The 18582-nt window shown below is 38.1% G+C and overlaps 1 protein-coding gene across 1 annotated transcript in view; it reads right to left on the bottom strand.

Annotated features, from left to right (window-relative positions):
* The window catches only part of bach2b (BTB and CNC homology 1, basic leucine zipper transcription factor 2b), a 133210-nt gene that overhangs the window by 27748 nt on the left and 86880 nt on the right, over positions 1 to 18582 (bottom strand). The window lies entirely within an intron of this gene.

Genomic DNA, 18582 nt, shown 5'->3' on the forward strand with positions numbered 1-18582 from the left:
GTGAGAATGGAGACTTCTCCCCTTGCAAATGGAAATGTCTCTGTTGAAAATGGGAATCCTGTCTTGTAAATGGACGTGGACCCAGGTGTGCTGGTGGCATGCCATGCATGTCCAGGTTCTACTACAGTCCACACTATGTAGTCATCAACTAGTTCTGGCTCTTACCTCTCCAGGTATAAAAACAAACTGCTACTATACCAGACATCATTCCAGGCTAGGATATCATATGTTTTCCATGCGGGGAACCCCTGTCCAGACATTTACAGTGGTTGTCTGAGTGGCCAGCCCTAATTATTGTTTCGTTTTTTTATTTCCACCAAACATTTCTCAGTTGGCTTGGCAGGATAATGACCTGTCTTCCAAGAATAATGTTTCCAGATGTGGTTGCAAGGTTCATAACAATTCAAACATGCTATTTCTAACCCTGGAATGGGCATTCGCCTTGCTTCGATTTCAGACGTTTGTTTCGCAATGGGGAAAGGAAAATACAAGGGATATATACACACACACACACACGCACGCACGTGTGCTGATTCGAATTGCTGAGGGATGCAAAGCTCTTTTTTCTTTTTTCAAGGTTCATTCTTTTCAACTGTAGCTCTTTTCGCTAACCGATGCAGCTAACTGGTTTTGTAACTAACACTCCTGCACAGATCAAAAAGCGCAGTAGCGTGGCGATGAGTTTCCCGACACCCGTCAACAGAGCTGACTCCAGGGGCTTTACCACAACTCCATTCTCCCGAAGCACGAACACTGATCTGAGTGGCACTGATTAACACTAATGAGGCTGGAGAGGAGTCAGTTCTCAGCTCTGCACTTCACACATCACGGTTGAAACGTTACATGTTCTGTACATGCAGTGGGGTCTGGAATGATTGACGTCCTTGATAAAGATGAGCAATAATATAATAATTCTGAGTGAGAGAGTTACAGAGGGTCAAAGATCATACCTCCAAGACATTCTAACCTCCCATGTTATTGGTAATGGTGAGAGGTTGGCATGTCTTGGGGGTATGATCTTTGACCCCGATTAATTCATGATTTCCATAATCATGGTAGCATCCACATTAATGTAAGTGTTCAGAAACATCTTATTTTCTGATTTACAATAACTCCAAAATGACACAATACACCATTCAGTTCCTATTGAGCAAAACATCATCCGAAACATCGCCAAAACAAACTACAAATGCATCCAACAAGTCCCAACCTTGATGTAGTCATTGCGTGCTAGGAATATGGGACCAAATACTAAAATGTTGACTCATTTATTTATATGAATCTTTAGGTGTTAATATTTTGGACCCCTACCTTTATGAGACAAAAACATGTAAAAAGGAATGTCTCTGAGCAATTGTACTAGTATAAAATAATATAATACATTTTTTTTTTAGCATACAAAAAAGCTCAGTATTTCAATTATGTATTTTATAGAGTCATTATTGCTAATCTTTATCAAGGGTGTTAATAATTTCTAACTACAATGTATATACACGCATGCACATACACACGCACGCACACACACACACCTGCACACAGCCTGTTTGAATTCAATGCAATGTGCTACTACAGTACAGTATGTATTACTACAGTACAGTATGTATTACTACAGTACAATATGAGGTTACTACAGTATAGTATGTGCTACTACAGTACAGTATGTGCTACTACACTACAGTATGCACTACTACAGTATAGTATGGGCTACTACAATACAGTATGTACTACTACAGCATAGTATATGCTACTACAATACAGTATGTGCTACTAGAGTATAGTATGTGCTACTACAGTACAGTATGTGCTACTACAGTATAGTATGTGCTACTACAGCATAGTATGTGCTACTACAGTACAGTATGTGCTACTACAGTATAGTATGTGCTACTACAGTACAGTATGTGCTACTACAGCATAGTATGTGCTACTACAGTATAGTATGTGCTACTACAGTACAGTATGTGCTACTACAGCATAGTATGTGCTACTACAGTACAGTATGTGCTACTACAGTATAGTATATGATACTACAGTATAGTATGTGCTACTACAGTACAGTATGTGCTACTACAGTATAGTATGTGCTACTACTACAATACAGTATGTGTTACTACAGTATAGTATGTGCTACTACAGTACAGTATGTGTTACTACAATACAGTATGTGTTACTACAGTATAGTATGTGCTACTACAATACAGTATGTGCTACTACAGTATAGTATGTGCTACTACAGTATAGTATGTGCTACTACAGTACAGTATGTGATACTACAATACAGTATGTGCTACTACAGTACAGTATGTGCTACAATACAGTATGTGCTACTACAGTATAGTATGTGCTACTACAGTATAGTATGTGCTACTACAGTATAGTATGTGCTACTACAATACAGTATGTGCTACTACAGTATAGTATGTGCTACTACAGTATAGTATGTGCTACTACAGTATAGTATGTGCTACTACAGTAGAGTATGTACTACTACAGTGCAGTATGTGCTACTACAGTATAGTATGTGCTACTACAGTATAGTATGTGTTACTACAGTGCAGCATGTGCACACAGTACAGTATGGGCTACTACAGTATAGTATGTGATACTACAGTGCAGCATGTGCATACAGTACAGTATGTGCTACTACAGTATAGTATGTGTTACTACAGTGCAGCATTTGCATACAGTACAGTATGTGCTACTACAGTATAGTATGTGCTACTACAGTATAGTATGTGTTACTACAGTGCAGCATGTGCATACAGTACAATATGGGCTACTACAGTACAGTATGTGCTACTACAGTACAGTATGTGCTACTACAATGTAGTATGTGCTACTACAGTACAGTATGTACTACTACAGTGCAGTATGTGCTACTACAGTATAGTATGTGTTACTACAGTGCAGCATGCGCATACAGTACAGTATGTGCTACTACAGTATAGTATGTGATACTACAGTGCAGCACGTGCATACAGTACAGTATGTGCTACCACAGTATAGTATGTGTTACTACAGTGCAGTATTTGCATACAGTACAGTATGGGCTACTACACTACAGTATGTGCTACTACAGTACAATATGTGCTACTACAGTATAGTATGTGCTACTAAAGCATAGTATGTGCTACTACAGTGCAGTATGTGCTACTACAGTATAGTATGTGCTACTACAGTACAGTATGTGCTCCTACAGCATAGTATGTGCTACTACAGTAGAGTATGTGCTACTACAGTATAGTATATGCTACTACAGTATAGTATGTGCTACTACAGTACAGTATGTGCTACTACAGCATAGTATGTGCTACTACAGTACAGTATATGCTACTACAGTATAGTATGTGCTACTACTACAATACAGTATGTGCTACTACAGTATAGTATGTGCTACTACAATACACTATGTTCTACTACAGTATAGTATATGCTACTACAGTATAGTATGTGCTACTACAGTATAGTATGTGCTACTACAGTACAGTATGTGATGCTACAATACAGTATGTGCAACTACAGTACAGTATGTGATACTACAGTACAGTATGTGCTACTCCAGTATAGTATGTGCTACTCCAGTATAGTATGTGCTACTACAGTACAGTGTGTGCTACTACAGCATATTATGCGCTACTACAGTACAGTATGTGCTACTACAGTATAGTATGTGCTACTACAGTACAGTATGTGCTACTACAGTATAGTATGTGCTACTACAGTACAGTATGTGCTACTAAAGTATAGTATGTGCTACTACAGTATAGTATGTGCTACTACAGTATAGTATGTGCTACTACAATACAGTATGTGCTACTACAGTATAGTATATGCTACTACAGTATAGTATGTGCTACTACAGTACAGTATGTACTACTACAGTGCAGTATGTGCTACTACAGTATAGTATGTGCTACTACAGTATAGTATGTGTTACTACAGTGCAGCATGTGCATACAGTACAGTATGTGCTACTACAGTGTAGTATGTGCTACTACAGTATAGTATGTGATACTACAGTGCAGCATGTGCATACAGTACAGTATGTGCTAGTACAGTATAGTATGTGTTACTACAGTGCAGCATTTGCATACAGTACAGTATGTGTTACTACAGTATAGTATGTGCTACTACAGTATAGTATGTGTTACTACAGTGCAGCATGTGCATACAGTACAGTATGGGCTACTACAGTATAGTATGTGCTACGACAGTGTAGTATGTGCTACTACAGTGTAGTATGTGCTACTACAGTATAGTATGTGCTACTACAGTATAGTATGTGCTACTACAGTATAGTATGTGCTACTACAGTATAGTATATGCTACTACAGTATAGTATGTGCTACTACAGTAGAGTATGTACTACTACAGTGCAGTATGTGCTACTACAGTATAGTATGTGCTACTACAGTATAGTAAGTGTTACTACAGTGCAGCATGTGCACACAGTACAGTATGGGCTACTAGAGTACAGTATGTGCTACTACAGTATAGTATGTGATACTACAGTGCAGCATGTGCTACTACAGTATAGTATGTGTTACTACAGTGCAGCATTTGCATACAGTACAGTATGTGCTACTACAGTACAGTATGTGCTCCTACAGCATAGTATGTGCTACTACAGTAGAGTATGTGCTACTACAGTATAGTATATGCTACTACAGTATAGTATGTGCTACTACAGTACAGTATGTGCTACTACAGCATAGTATGTGCTACTACAGTACAGTATATGCTACTACAGTATAGTATGTGCTACTACTACAATACAGTATGTGCTACTACAGTATAGTATGTGCTACTACAATACACTATGTTCTACTACAGTATAGTATATGCTACTACAGTATAGTATGTGCTACTACAGTATAGTATGTGCTACTACAGTACAGTATGTGATACTACAATACAGTATGTGCAACTACAGTACAGTATGTGATACTACAATACAGTATGTGCTACTCCAGTATAGTATGTGCTACTCCAGTATAGTATGTGCTACTACAGTACAGTGTGTGCTACTACAGCATATTATGCGCTACTACAGTACAGTATGTGCTACTACAGTATAGTATGTGCTACTACAGTACAGTATGTGCTACTACAGTATAGTATGTGCTACTACAGTACAGTATGTGCTACTAAAGTATAGTATGTGCTACTACAGTATAGTATGTGCTACTACAGTATAGTATGTGCTACTACAATACAGTATGTGCTACTACAGTATAGTATATGCTACTACAATACAGTATGTGCTACTACAGTATAGTATATGCTACTACAGTATAGTATGTGCTACTACAGTACAGTATGTACTACTACAGTGCAGTATGTGCTACTACAGTATAGTATGTGCTACTACAGTATAGTATGTGTTACTACAGTGCAGCATGTGCATACAGTACAGTATGTGCTACTACAGTGTAGTATGTGCTACTACAGTATAGTATGTGATACTACAGTGCAGCATGTGCATACAGTACAGTATGTGCTAGTACAGTATAGTATGTGTTACTACAGTGCAGCATTTGCATACAGTACAGTATGTGTTACTACAGTATAGTATGTGCTACTACAGTATAGTATGTGTTACTACAGTGCAGCATGTGCATACAGTACAGTATGGGCTACTACAGTATAGTATGTGCTACGACAGTGTAGTATGTGCTACTACAGTGTAGTATGTGCTACTACAGTATAGTATGTGCTACTACAGTATAGTATGTGCTACTACAGTATAGTATGTGCTACTACAGTATAGTATATGCTACTACAGTATAGTATGTGCTACTACAGTAGAGTATGTACTACTACAGTGCAGTATGTGCTACTACAGTATAGTATGTGCTACTACAGTATAGTAAGTGTTACTACAGTGCAGCATGTGCACACAGTACAGTATGTGCTACTACAGTATAGTATGTGTTACTACAGTGCAGCATTTGCATACAGTACAGTATGTGCTACTACAGTATAGTATGTGCTACTACAGTATAGTATGTGTTACTACAGTGCAGCATGTGCATACAGTACAGTATGGGCTACTACAGTACAGTATGTGCTACTACAGTACAGTATGTGCTACTACAATGTAGTATGTGCTACTACAGTACAGTATGTACTACTACAGTGCAGTATGTGCTACTACAGTATAGTATGTGCTACTACAGTATAGTATGTGTTACTACAGTGCAGCATGCGCATACAGTACAGTATGTGCTACTACAGTATAGTATATGCTACTACAATACAGTATGTGCTACTACAGTATAGTATATGCTACTACAGTATAGTATGTGCTACTACAGTACAGTATGTACTACTACAGTGCAGTATGTGCTACTACAGTATAGTATGTGCTACTACAGTATAGTATGTGTTACTACAGTGCAGCATGTGCATACAGTACAGTATGTGCTACTACAGTGTAGTATGTGCTACTACAGTATAGTATGTGATACTACAGTGCAGCATGTGCATACAGTACAGTATGTGCTAGTACAGTATAGTATGTGTTACTACAGTGCAGCATTTGCATACAGTACAGTATGTGTTACTACAGTATAGTATGTGCTACTACAGTATAGTATGTGTTACTACAGTGCAGCATGTGCATACAGTACAGTATGGGCTACTACAGTATAGTATGTGCTACGACAGTGTAGTATGTGCTACTACAGTGTAGTATGTGCTACTACAGTATAGTATGTGCTACTACAGTATAGTATGTGCTACTACAGTATAGTATGTGCTACTACAGTATAGTATATGCTACTACAGTATAGTATGTGCTACTACAGTAGAGTATGTACTACTACAGTGCAGTATGTGCTACTACAGTATAGTATGTGCTACTACAGTATAGTAAGTGTTACTACAGTGCAGCATGTGCACACAGTACAGTATGTGCTACTACAGTATAGTATGTGTTACTACAGTGCAGCATTTGCATACAGTACAGTATGTGCTACTACAGTATAGTATGTGCTACTACAGTATAGTATGTGTTACTACAGTGCAGCATGTGCATACAGTACAGTATGGGCTACTACAGTACAGTATGTGCTACTACAGTACAGTATGTGCTACTACAATGTAGTATGTGCTACTACAGTACAGTATGTACTACTACAGTGCAGTATGTGCTACTACAGTATAGTATGTGCTACTACAGTATAGTATGTGTTACTACAGTGCAGCATGCGCATACAGTACAGTATGTGCTACTACAGTATAGTATGTGATACTACAGTGCAGCACGTGCATACAGTACAGTATGTGCTACCACAGTATAGTATGTGTTACTACAGTGCAGTATTTGCATACAGTACAGTATGGGCTACTACACTACAGTATGTGCTACTACAGTACAATATGTGCTACTACAGTATAGTATGTGCTACTACAGCATAGTATGTGCTACTACAGTGCAGTATGTGATACTACAGCATAGTATGTGCTACTACAGTATAGTATGTGCTACTACAGTACAGTATGTGCTCCTACAGCATAGTATGTGCTACTACAGTAGAGTATGTGCTACTCCAGTATAGTATGTGCTACTCCAGTATAGTATGTGCTACTACAGTACAGTGTGTGCTACTACAGCATATTATGCTCTACTACAGTACAGTATGTGCTACTACAGTATAGTATGTGCTACTACAGTACAGTATGTGCTACTACAGTATAGTATGTGCTACTACAGTACAGTATGTGCTACTAAAGTATAGTATGTGCTACTACAGTATAGTATGTGCTACTACAGTATAGTATGTGCTACTACAATACAGTATGTGCTACTACAGTATAGTATATGCTACTACAGTATAGTATGTGCTACTACAGTACAGTATGTACTACTACAGTGCAGTATGTGCTACTACAGTATAGTATGTGCTACTACAGTATAGTATGTGTTACTACAGTGCAGCATGTGCATACAGTACAGTATGTGCTACTACAGTGTAGTATGTGCTACTACAGTATAGTATGTGATACTACAGTGCAGCATGTGCATACAGTACAGTATGTGCTAGTACAGTATAGTATGTGTTACTACAGTGCAGCATTTGCATACAGTACAGTATGTGTTACTACAGTATAGTATGTGCTACTACAGTATAGTATGTGTTACTACAGTGCAGCATGTGCATACAGTACAGTATGGGCTACTACAGTATAGTATGTGCTACGACAGTGTAGTATGTGCTACTACAGTGTAGTATGTGCTACTACAGTATAGTATGTGCTACTACAGTATAGTACGTGCTACTACAGTATAGTATGTGCTACTACAGTATAGTATATGCTACTACAGTATAGTATGTGCTACTACAGTAGAGTATGTACTACTACAGTGCAGTATGTGCTACTACAGTATAGTATGTGCTACTACAGTATAGTAAGTGTTACTACAGTGCAGCATGTGCACACAGTACAGTATGGGCTACTAGAGTACAGTATGTGCTACTACAGTATAGTATGTGATACTACAGTGCAGCATGTGCATACAGTACAGTATGTGCTACTACAGTATAGTATGTGTTACTACAGTGCAGCATTTGCATACAGTACAGTATGTGCTACTACAGTACAGTATGTGCTCCTACAGCATAGTATGTGCTACTACAGTAGAGTATGTGCTACTACAGTATAGTATATGCTACTACAGTATAGTATGTGCTACTACAGTACAGTATGTGCTACTACAGCATAGTATGTGCTACTACAGTACAGTATATGCTACTACAGTATAGTATGTGCTACTACTACAATACAGTATGTGCTACTACAGTATAGTATGTGCTACTACAATACACTATGTTCTACTACAGTATAGTATATAATACTACAGTATAGTATGTGCTACTACAGTATAGTATGTGCTACTACAGTACAGTATGTGATACTACAATACAGTATGTGCAACTACAGTACAGTATGTGATACTACAATACAGTATGTGCTACTCCAGTATAGTATGTGCTACTCCAGTATAGTATGTGCTACTACAGTACAGTGTGTGCTACTACAGCATATTATGCGCTACTACAGTACAGTATGTGCTACTACAGTATAGTATGTGCTACTACAGTACAGTATGTGCTACTACAGTATAGTATGTGCTACTACAGTACAGTATGTGCTACTAAAGTATAGTATGTGCTACTACAGTATAGTATGTGCTACTACAGTATAGTATGTGCTACTACAATACAGTATGTGCTACTACAGTATAGTATATGCTACTACAGTATAGTATGTGCTACTACAGTACAGTATGTACTACTACAGTGCAGTATGTGCTACTACAGTATAGTATGTGCTACTACAGTATAGTATGTGTTACTACAGTGCAGCATGTGCATACAGTACAGTATGTGCTACTACAGTGTAGTATGTGCTACTACAGTATAGTATGTGAAACTACAGTGCAGCATGTGCATACAGTACAGTATGTGCTAGTACAGTATAGTATGTGTTACTACAGTGCAGCATTTGCATACAGTACAGTATGTGTTACTACAGTATAGTATGTGCTACTACAGTATAGTATGTGTTACTACAGTGCAGCATGTGCATACAGTACAGTATGGGCTACTACAGTATAGTATGTGCTACGACAGTGTAGTATGTGCTACTACAGTGTAGTATGTGCTACTACAGTATAGTATGTGCTACTACAGTATAGTATGTGCTACTACAGTATAGTATGTGCTACTACAGTATAGTATATGCTACTACAGTATAGTATGTGCTACTACAGTAGAGTATGTACTACTACAGTGCAGTATGTGCTACTACAGTATAGTATGTGCTACTACAGTATAGTAAGTGTTACTACAGTGCAGCATGTGCACACAGTACAGTATGGGCTACTAGAGTACAGTATGTGCTACTACAGTATAGTATGTGATACTACAGTGCAGCATGTGCATACAGTACAGTATGTGCTACTACAGTATAGTATGTGTTACTACAGTGCAGCATTTGCATACAGTACAGTATGTGCTACTACAGTATAGTATGTGCTACTACAGTATAGTATGTGTTGCTACAGTGCAGCATGTGCATACAGTACAGTATGGGCTACTACAGTACAGTATGTGCTACTACAGTACAGTATGTGCTACTACAATGTAGTATGTGCTACTACAGTACAGTATGTACTACTACAGTGCAGTATGTGCTACTACAGTATAGTATGTGCTACTACAGTATAGTATGTGTTACTACAGTGCAGCATGCGCATACAGTACAGTATGTGCTACTACAGTAAAGTATGTGATACTACAGTGCAGCACGTGCATACAGTACAGTATGTGCTACCACAGTATAGTATGTGTTACTACAGTGCAGTATTTGCATACAGTACAGTATGGGCTACTACACTACAGTATGTGCTACTACAGTACAATATGTGCTACTACAGTATAGTATGTGCTACTACAGCATAGTATGTGCTACTACAGTGCAGTATGTGATACTACAGCATAGTATGTGCTACTACAGTATAGTATGTGCTACTACAGTACAGTATGTGCTCCTACAGCATAGTATGTGCTACTACAGTAGAGTATGTGCTACTACAGTATAGTATATGCTACTACAGTATAGTATGTGCTACTACAGTACAGTATGTGCTACTACAGCATAGTATGTGCTACTACAGTACAGTATATGCTACTAGAGTGTAGTATGTGCTACTACTACAATACAGTATGTGCTACTACAGTATAGTATGTGCTACTACAATACACTATGTTCTACTACAGTATAGTATATGCTACTACAGTATAGTATGTGCTACTACAGTATAGTATGTGCTACTACAGTACAGTATGTGATACTACAATACAGTATGTGCAACTACAGTACAGTATGTGATACTACAATACAGTATGTGCTACTACAGTATCGTATGTGCTACTCCAGTATAGTATGTGCTACTACAGTACAGTGTGTGCTACTACAGCATATTATGTGCTACTACAGTACAGTATGTGCTACTACAGTATAGTATGTGCTACTACAGTACAGTATGTGCTACTACAGTATAGTATGTGCTACTACAGTACAGTATGTGCTACTAAAGTATAGTATGTGCTACTACAGTATAGTATGTGCTACTACAGTATAGTATGTGCTACTACAATACAGTATGTGCTACTACAGTATAGTATATGCTACTACAGTATAGTATGTGCTACTACAGTACAGTATGTACTACTACAGTGCAGTATGTGCTACTACAGTATAGTATGTGTTACTACAGTGCAGTATGTGTTACTACAGTGCAGCATGTGCATACAGTATAGTATGTGCTACTACAGTGTAGTATGTGCTACTACAGTATAGTATGTGTTACTACAGTGCAGCATGTGCATACAGTACAGTATGGGCTACTACAGTATAGTATGTGCTACTACAGTGTAGTATGTACTACTACAGTGTAGTATGTGCTACTACAGTATAGTATGTGCTACTACAGTACAGTATGTACTACTACAGTGCAGTATATGCTACTACAGTATAGTATGTGCTACTACAGAATAGTATGTGTTACTACAGTGCAGCATGTGCATACAGTACAGTATGTGCTACTACAGTGTAGTATGTGCTACTACAGTATAGTATGTGATACTACAGTGCAGCATGTGCATACAGTACAGTATGTGCTACTACAGTATAGTATGTGTTACTACAGTGCAGTATTTGCATGCAGTACAGTATGGGTTACTACAGTATAGTATGTGCTACTACAGTATAGTATGTGTTACTACAGAGCAGCATTTGCATACAGTACAGTATGTGTTACTACAGGATAGCATGTGTTACTACAGGATAGCATGTGCTACTACAGTATAGTATGTGCTACTACAGTATAGTATGTGCTACTACAGTATAGTATGTGCTACTCCAGTATAGTATGTGCTACTACACTACAGTATGTGCTACTACAGTATAGTATGTGCTACTACAGTACAGTATGTGCTACTACAGTACAGTATGTGTTACTACAGTATAGTATGTGCTACTACAGTATAGTATGTGCTACTACAGTATAGTATGTGCTACTACAGTACAGTATGTGCTACTACAGCATAGTATGTGCTACTACAGTATAGTATGTGCTACTACAGTATAGTATGTGCTACTACAGTGTAGTATGTGCTACTACAGTGTAGTATGTGCTACTACAGTTTAGTATGTGTTACTACAGTGCAGCATTTGCATACAGTATAGTATGTGCTACTACAGTACAGTATGTGCTACTACAGTACAGTATGTGCTACTACAGTATAGTATGTGCTACTACAGTACAGTATGTGCTACTACAGTACATTATGTGCTACTACAGCATAGTATGTGCTACTACAGTATAGTATGTACTACTACAGTACAGTATGTGCTACTACAGTATAGTATATGCTACTACAGTATAGTATGTGCTACTACAGCATAGTATGTGTTACTACAGTGCAGCATGTGCATACAGTACAGTATGGGCTACTACAGTATAGTATGTGCTACTACAGTACAGTATGTACTACTACAGTGCAGTATGTGCTACTACAGTGCAGTATGTGCTACTACAGTATAGTATGTGCTACTACAGTACAGTATGTGCTACTACAGTACATTATGTGCTACTACAGCATAGTATGTGCTACTACAGTATAGTATGTACTACTACAGTACAGTATGTGCTACTACAGTATAGTATATGCTACTACAGTATAGTATGTGCTACTACAGCATAGTATGTGTTACTACAGTGCAGCATGTGCATACAGTACAGTATGGGCTACTACAGTATAGTATGTGCTACTACAGTACAGTATGTACTACTACAGTGCAGTATGTGCTACTACAGTGCAGTATGTGCTACTACAGTATAGTATGTGTTACTACAGTATAGTATGTGTTACTACAGTGCAGCTTGTGCATACAGTACAGTATGTGCTACTACAGTGTAGTATGTGATACTACAGTGCAGCATGTGCATACAGTACAGTATGTGCTACTACAGTATAGTATGTGTTACTACAGTGCAGCATTTGCATACAGTACAGTATGGGTTACTACAGTATAGTATGTGCTACTACAGTATAGTATGTGCTACTACAGTAGAGTATGTACTACTACAGTGCAGTATGTGCTACTACAGTATAGTATGTGCTACTACAGTATAGTATGTGTTACTACAGTATAGTATGTGTTACTACAGTGCAGCTTGTGCATACAGTACAGTATGTGCTACTACAGTGTAGTATGTGATACTACAGTGCAGCATGTGCATACAGTACAGTATGTGCTACTACAGTATAGTATGTGTTACTACAGTGCAGCATTTGCATACAGTACAGTATGGGTTACTACAGTATAGTATGTGCTACTACAGTATAGTATGTGCTACTACAGTAGAGTATGTACTACTACAGTGCAGTATGTGCTACTACAGTATAGTATGTGCTACTACAGTATAGTATGTGTTACTACAGTGCAGCATGTGCACACAGTACAGTATGTGCTACTACAGTATAGTATGTGATACTACAGTGCAGCATGTGCATACAGTACAGTATGTGCTACTACAGTATAGTATGTGTTACTACAGTGCAGCATTTGCATACAGTACAGTATGTGCTACTACAGTATAGTATCTGCTACTACAGTATAGTATGTGTTACTACAGTGCAGCATGTGCATACAGTACAGTATGGGGTACTACAGTACAGTATGTGCTACTACAGTACAGTATGTGGTACTACAATGTAGTATGTGCTACTACAGTACAGTATGTACTACTACAGTGCAGTATGTGCTACTACAGTATAGTATGTGCTACTACAGTATAGTATGTGTTACTACAGTGCAGCATGTGCATACAGTACAGTATGTGCTACTACAGTATAGTATGTGATACTACAGTGCAGCATGTGCATACAGTACAGTATGTGCTACCACAGTATAGTATGTGTTACTACAGTGCAGTATTTACATACAGTACAGTATGGGCTACTACACTACAGTATGTGCTACTACAGTACAATATGTGCTACTACAGTATAGTATGTGCTACTACAGCATAGTATGTGCTACTACAGTGCAGTATGTGCTACTACAGCATAGTATGTGCTACTACAGTATAGTATGTGCTACTACAGTACAGTATGTGCTCCTACAGCATAGTATGTGCTACTACAGTACAGTATGTGCTACTACAGTATAGTATATGCTACTACAGTATAGTATGTGCTACTACAGTACAGTATGTGCTACTACAGCATAGTATGTGCTACTACTACAATACAGTATGTGTTACTACAGTATAGTATGTGCTACTACAGTACAGTATATGTTACTACAATACAGTATGTGCTACTACAGTATAGTATGTGCTACTACAGTGCAGCATGTGCATACAGTACAGTATGTGCTACCACAGTATAGTATGTGTTACTACAGTGCAGTATTTGCATACAGTACAGTATGGGCTACTACACTACAGTATGTGCTACTACAGTAAAATATGTGCTACTACAGTATAGTATGTGCTACTACAGCATAGTATGTGCTACTACAGTGCAGTATGTGCTACTACAGCATAGTATGTGCTCCTACAGTATAGTATGTGCTACTACAGTACAGTATGTGCTCCTACAGCATAGTATGTGCTACTACAGTACAGTATGTGCTACTACAGTATAGTATATGCTACTACAGTATAGTATGTGCTACTACAATACAGTATGTGCTACTACAGCATAGTATGTGCTCCTACAGAACAGTATATGCTACTACAGTATAGTATGTGCTACTACTACAATACAGAATGTGTTACTACAGTATAGTATGTGCTACTACAGTACAGTATGTGTTACTACAATACAGTATGTGCTACTACAGTATAGTATGTGCTACTACAATACACTATGTTCTACTACAGTATAGTATATCGTACTACAGTATAGTATGTGCTACTACAGTATAGTATGTGCTACTACAGTGCAGTATGTGTTACTACAATACACTATGTGCAACTACAGTACAGTATGTGATACTACAATACAGTATGTGCTACTACAGTATAGTATGTGCTACTCCAATATAGTATGTGCTACTACAGTACAGTGTGTGCTACTACAGCATATTATGTGCTACTACAGTACAGTATGTGCTACTACAGTATAGTATGTGCTACTACAGTACAGTATGTGCTACTACAGTATAGTATGTGCTACTACAGTACAGTATGTGCTACTAAAGTATAGTATGTGCTACTACAGTATAGTATGTGCTACTACAGTATAGTATGTGCTACTACAATACAGTATGTACTACTACAGTGCAGTATGTGCTACTACAGTACAGTATATGCTACTACAGTATAGTATGTGCTACTACAGTACAGTATGTACTACTACAGTGCAGTATGTGCTACTAGAGTATAGTATGGGCTACTACAGTATAGTATGTGTTACTACAGTGCAGCATGTGCATACAGTACAGTATGTGCTACTACAGTGTAGTATGTGCTACTACAGTATAGTATGTGATACTACAGTGCAGCATGTGCATACAGTACAGTATGTGCTAGTACAGTATAGTATGTGTTACTACAGTGCAGCATTTGCATACAGTACAGTATGTGTTACTACAGTATAGTATGTGCTACTACAGTATAGTATGTGTTACTACAGTGCAGCATGTGCATACAGTACAGTATGGGCTACTACAGTACAGTATGTGCTACTACAGTGTAGTATGTGCTACTACAGTATAGTATGTGCTACTACAGTATAGTATGTGCTACTACAGTGTAGTATGTGCTACTACAGTGTAGTATGTGCTACTACAGTTTAGTATGTGTTACTACAGTGCAGCATTTGCATACAGTATAGTATGTGCTACTACAGTACAGTATGTGCTACTACAGTACAGTATGTGCTACTACAGTATAGTATGTGCTACTACAGTACAGTATGTGCTACTACAGTACATTATGTGCTACTACAGCATAGTATGTGCTACTACAGTATAGTATGTACTACTACAGTACAGTATGTGCTACTACAGTATAGTATATGCTACTACAGTATAGTATGTGCTACTACAGCATAGTATGTGTTACTACAGTGCAGCATGTGCATACAGTACAGTATGGGCTACTACAGTATAGTATGTGCTACTACAGTACAGTATGTACTACTACAGTGCAGTATGTGCTACTACAGTGCAGTATGTGCTACTACAGTATAGTATGTGCTACTACAGTACAGTATGTGCTACTACAGTACATTATGTGCTACTACAGCATAGTATGTGCTACTACAGTATAGTATGTACTACTACAGTACAGTATGTGCTACTACAGTATAGTATATGCTACTACAGTATAGTATGTGCTACTACAGCATAGTATGTGTTACTACAGTGCAGCATGTGCATACAGTACAGTATGGGCTACTACAGTATAGTATGTGCTACTACAGTACAGTATGTACTACTACAGTGCAGTATGTGCTACTACAGTGCAGTATGTGCTACTACAGTATAGTATGTGTTACTACAGTATAGTATGTGTTACTACAGTGCAGCTTGTGCATACAGTACAGTATGTGCTACTACAGTGTAGTATGTGATACTACAGTGCAGCATGTGCATACAGTACAGTATGTGCTACTACAGTATAGTATGTGTTACTACAGTGCAGCATTTGCATACAGTACAGTATGGGTTACTACAGTATAGTATGTGCTACTACAGTATAGTATGTGCTACTACAGTAGAGTATGTACTACTACAGTGCAGTATGTGCTACTACAGTATAGTATGTGCTACTACAGTATAGTATGTGTTACTACAGTATAGTATGTGTTACTACAGTGCAGCTTGTGCATACAGTACAGTATGTGCTACTACAGTGTAGTATGTGATACTACAGTGCAGCATGTGCATACAGTACAGTATGTGCTACTACAGTATAGTATGTGTTACTACAGTGCAGCATTTGCATACAGTACAGTATGGGTTACTACAGTATAGTATGTGCTACTACAGTATAGTATGTGCTACTACAGTAGAGTATGTACTACTACAGTGCAGTATGTGCTACTACAGTATAGTATGTGCTACTACAGTATAGTATGTGTTACTACAGTGCAGCATGTGCACACAGTACAGTATGTGCTACTACAGTATAGTATGTGATACTACAGTGCAGCATGTGCATACAGTACAGTATGTGCTACTACAGTATAGTATGTGTTACTACAGTGCAGCATTTGCATACAGTACAGTATGTGCTACTACAGTATAGTATCTGCTACTACAGTATAGTATGTGTTACTACAGTGCAGCATGTGCATACAGTACAGTATGGGGTACTACAGTACAGTATGTGCTACTACAGTACAGTATGTGGTACTACAATGTAGTATGTGCTACTACAGTACAGTATGTACTACTACAGTGCAGTATGTGCTACTACAGTATAGTATGTGCTACTACAGTATAGTATGTGTTACTACAGTGCAGCATGTGCATACAGTACAGTATGTGCTACTACAGTATAGTATGTGATACTACAGTGCAGCATGTGCATACAGTACAGTATGTGCTACCACAGTATAGTATGTGTTACTACAGTGCAGTATTTACATACAGTACAGTATGGGCTACTACACTACAGTATGTGCTACTACAGTACAATATGTGCTACTACAGTATAGTATGTGCTACTACAGCATAGTATGTGCTACTACAGTGCAGTATGTGCTACTACAGCATAGTATGTGCTACTACAGTATAGTATGTGCTACTACAGTACAGTATGTGCTCCTACAGCATAGTATGTGCTACTACAGTAAAGTATGTGCTACTACAGTATAGTATATGCTACTACAGTATAGTATGTGCTACTACAGTACAGTATGTGCTACTACAGCATAGTATGTGCTACTACTACAATACAGTATGTGTTACTACAGTATAGTATGTGCTACTACAGTACAGTATATGTTACTACAGTAGAGTATGTACTACTACAGTGCAGTATGTGCTACTACAGTATAGTATGTGCTACTACAGTATAGTAAGTGTTACTACAGTGCAGCATGTGCACACAGTACAGTATGGGCTACTAGAGTACAGTATGTGCTACTACAGTATAGTATGTGATACTACAGTGCAGCATGTGCATACAGTACAGTATGTGCTACTACAGTATAGTATGTGTTACTACAGTGCAGCATTTGCATACAGTACAGTATGTGCTACTACAGTACAGTATGTGCTCCTACAGCATAGTATGTGCTACTACAGTAGAGTATGTGCTACTACAGTATAGTATATGCTACTACAGTATAGTATGTGCTACTACAGTACAGTATGTGCTACTACAGCATAGTATGTGCTACTACAGTACAGTATATGCTACTACAGTATAGTATGTGCTACTACTACAATACAGTATGTGCTACTACAGTATAGTATGTGCTACTACAATACACTATGTTCTACTACAGTATAGTATATGCTACTACAGTATAGTATGTGCTACTA

The sequence above is a fragment of the Salvelinus fontinalis genome, chromosome 27, assembly GCF_029448725.1.
Source record: "Salvelinus fontinalis isolate EN_2023a chromosome 27, ASM2944872v1, whole genome shotgun sequence".
Lineage (NCBI taxonomy): Eukaryota > Metazoa > Chordata > Actinopteri > Salmoniformes > Salmonidae > Salvelinus > Salvelinus fontinalis.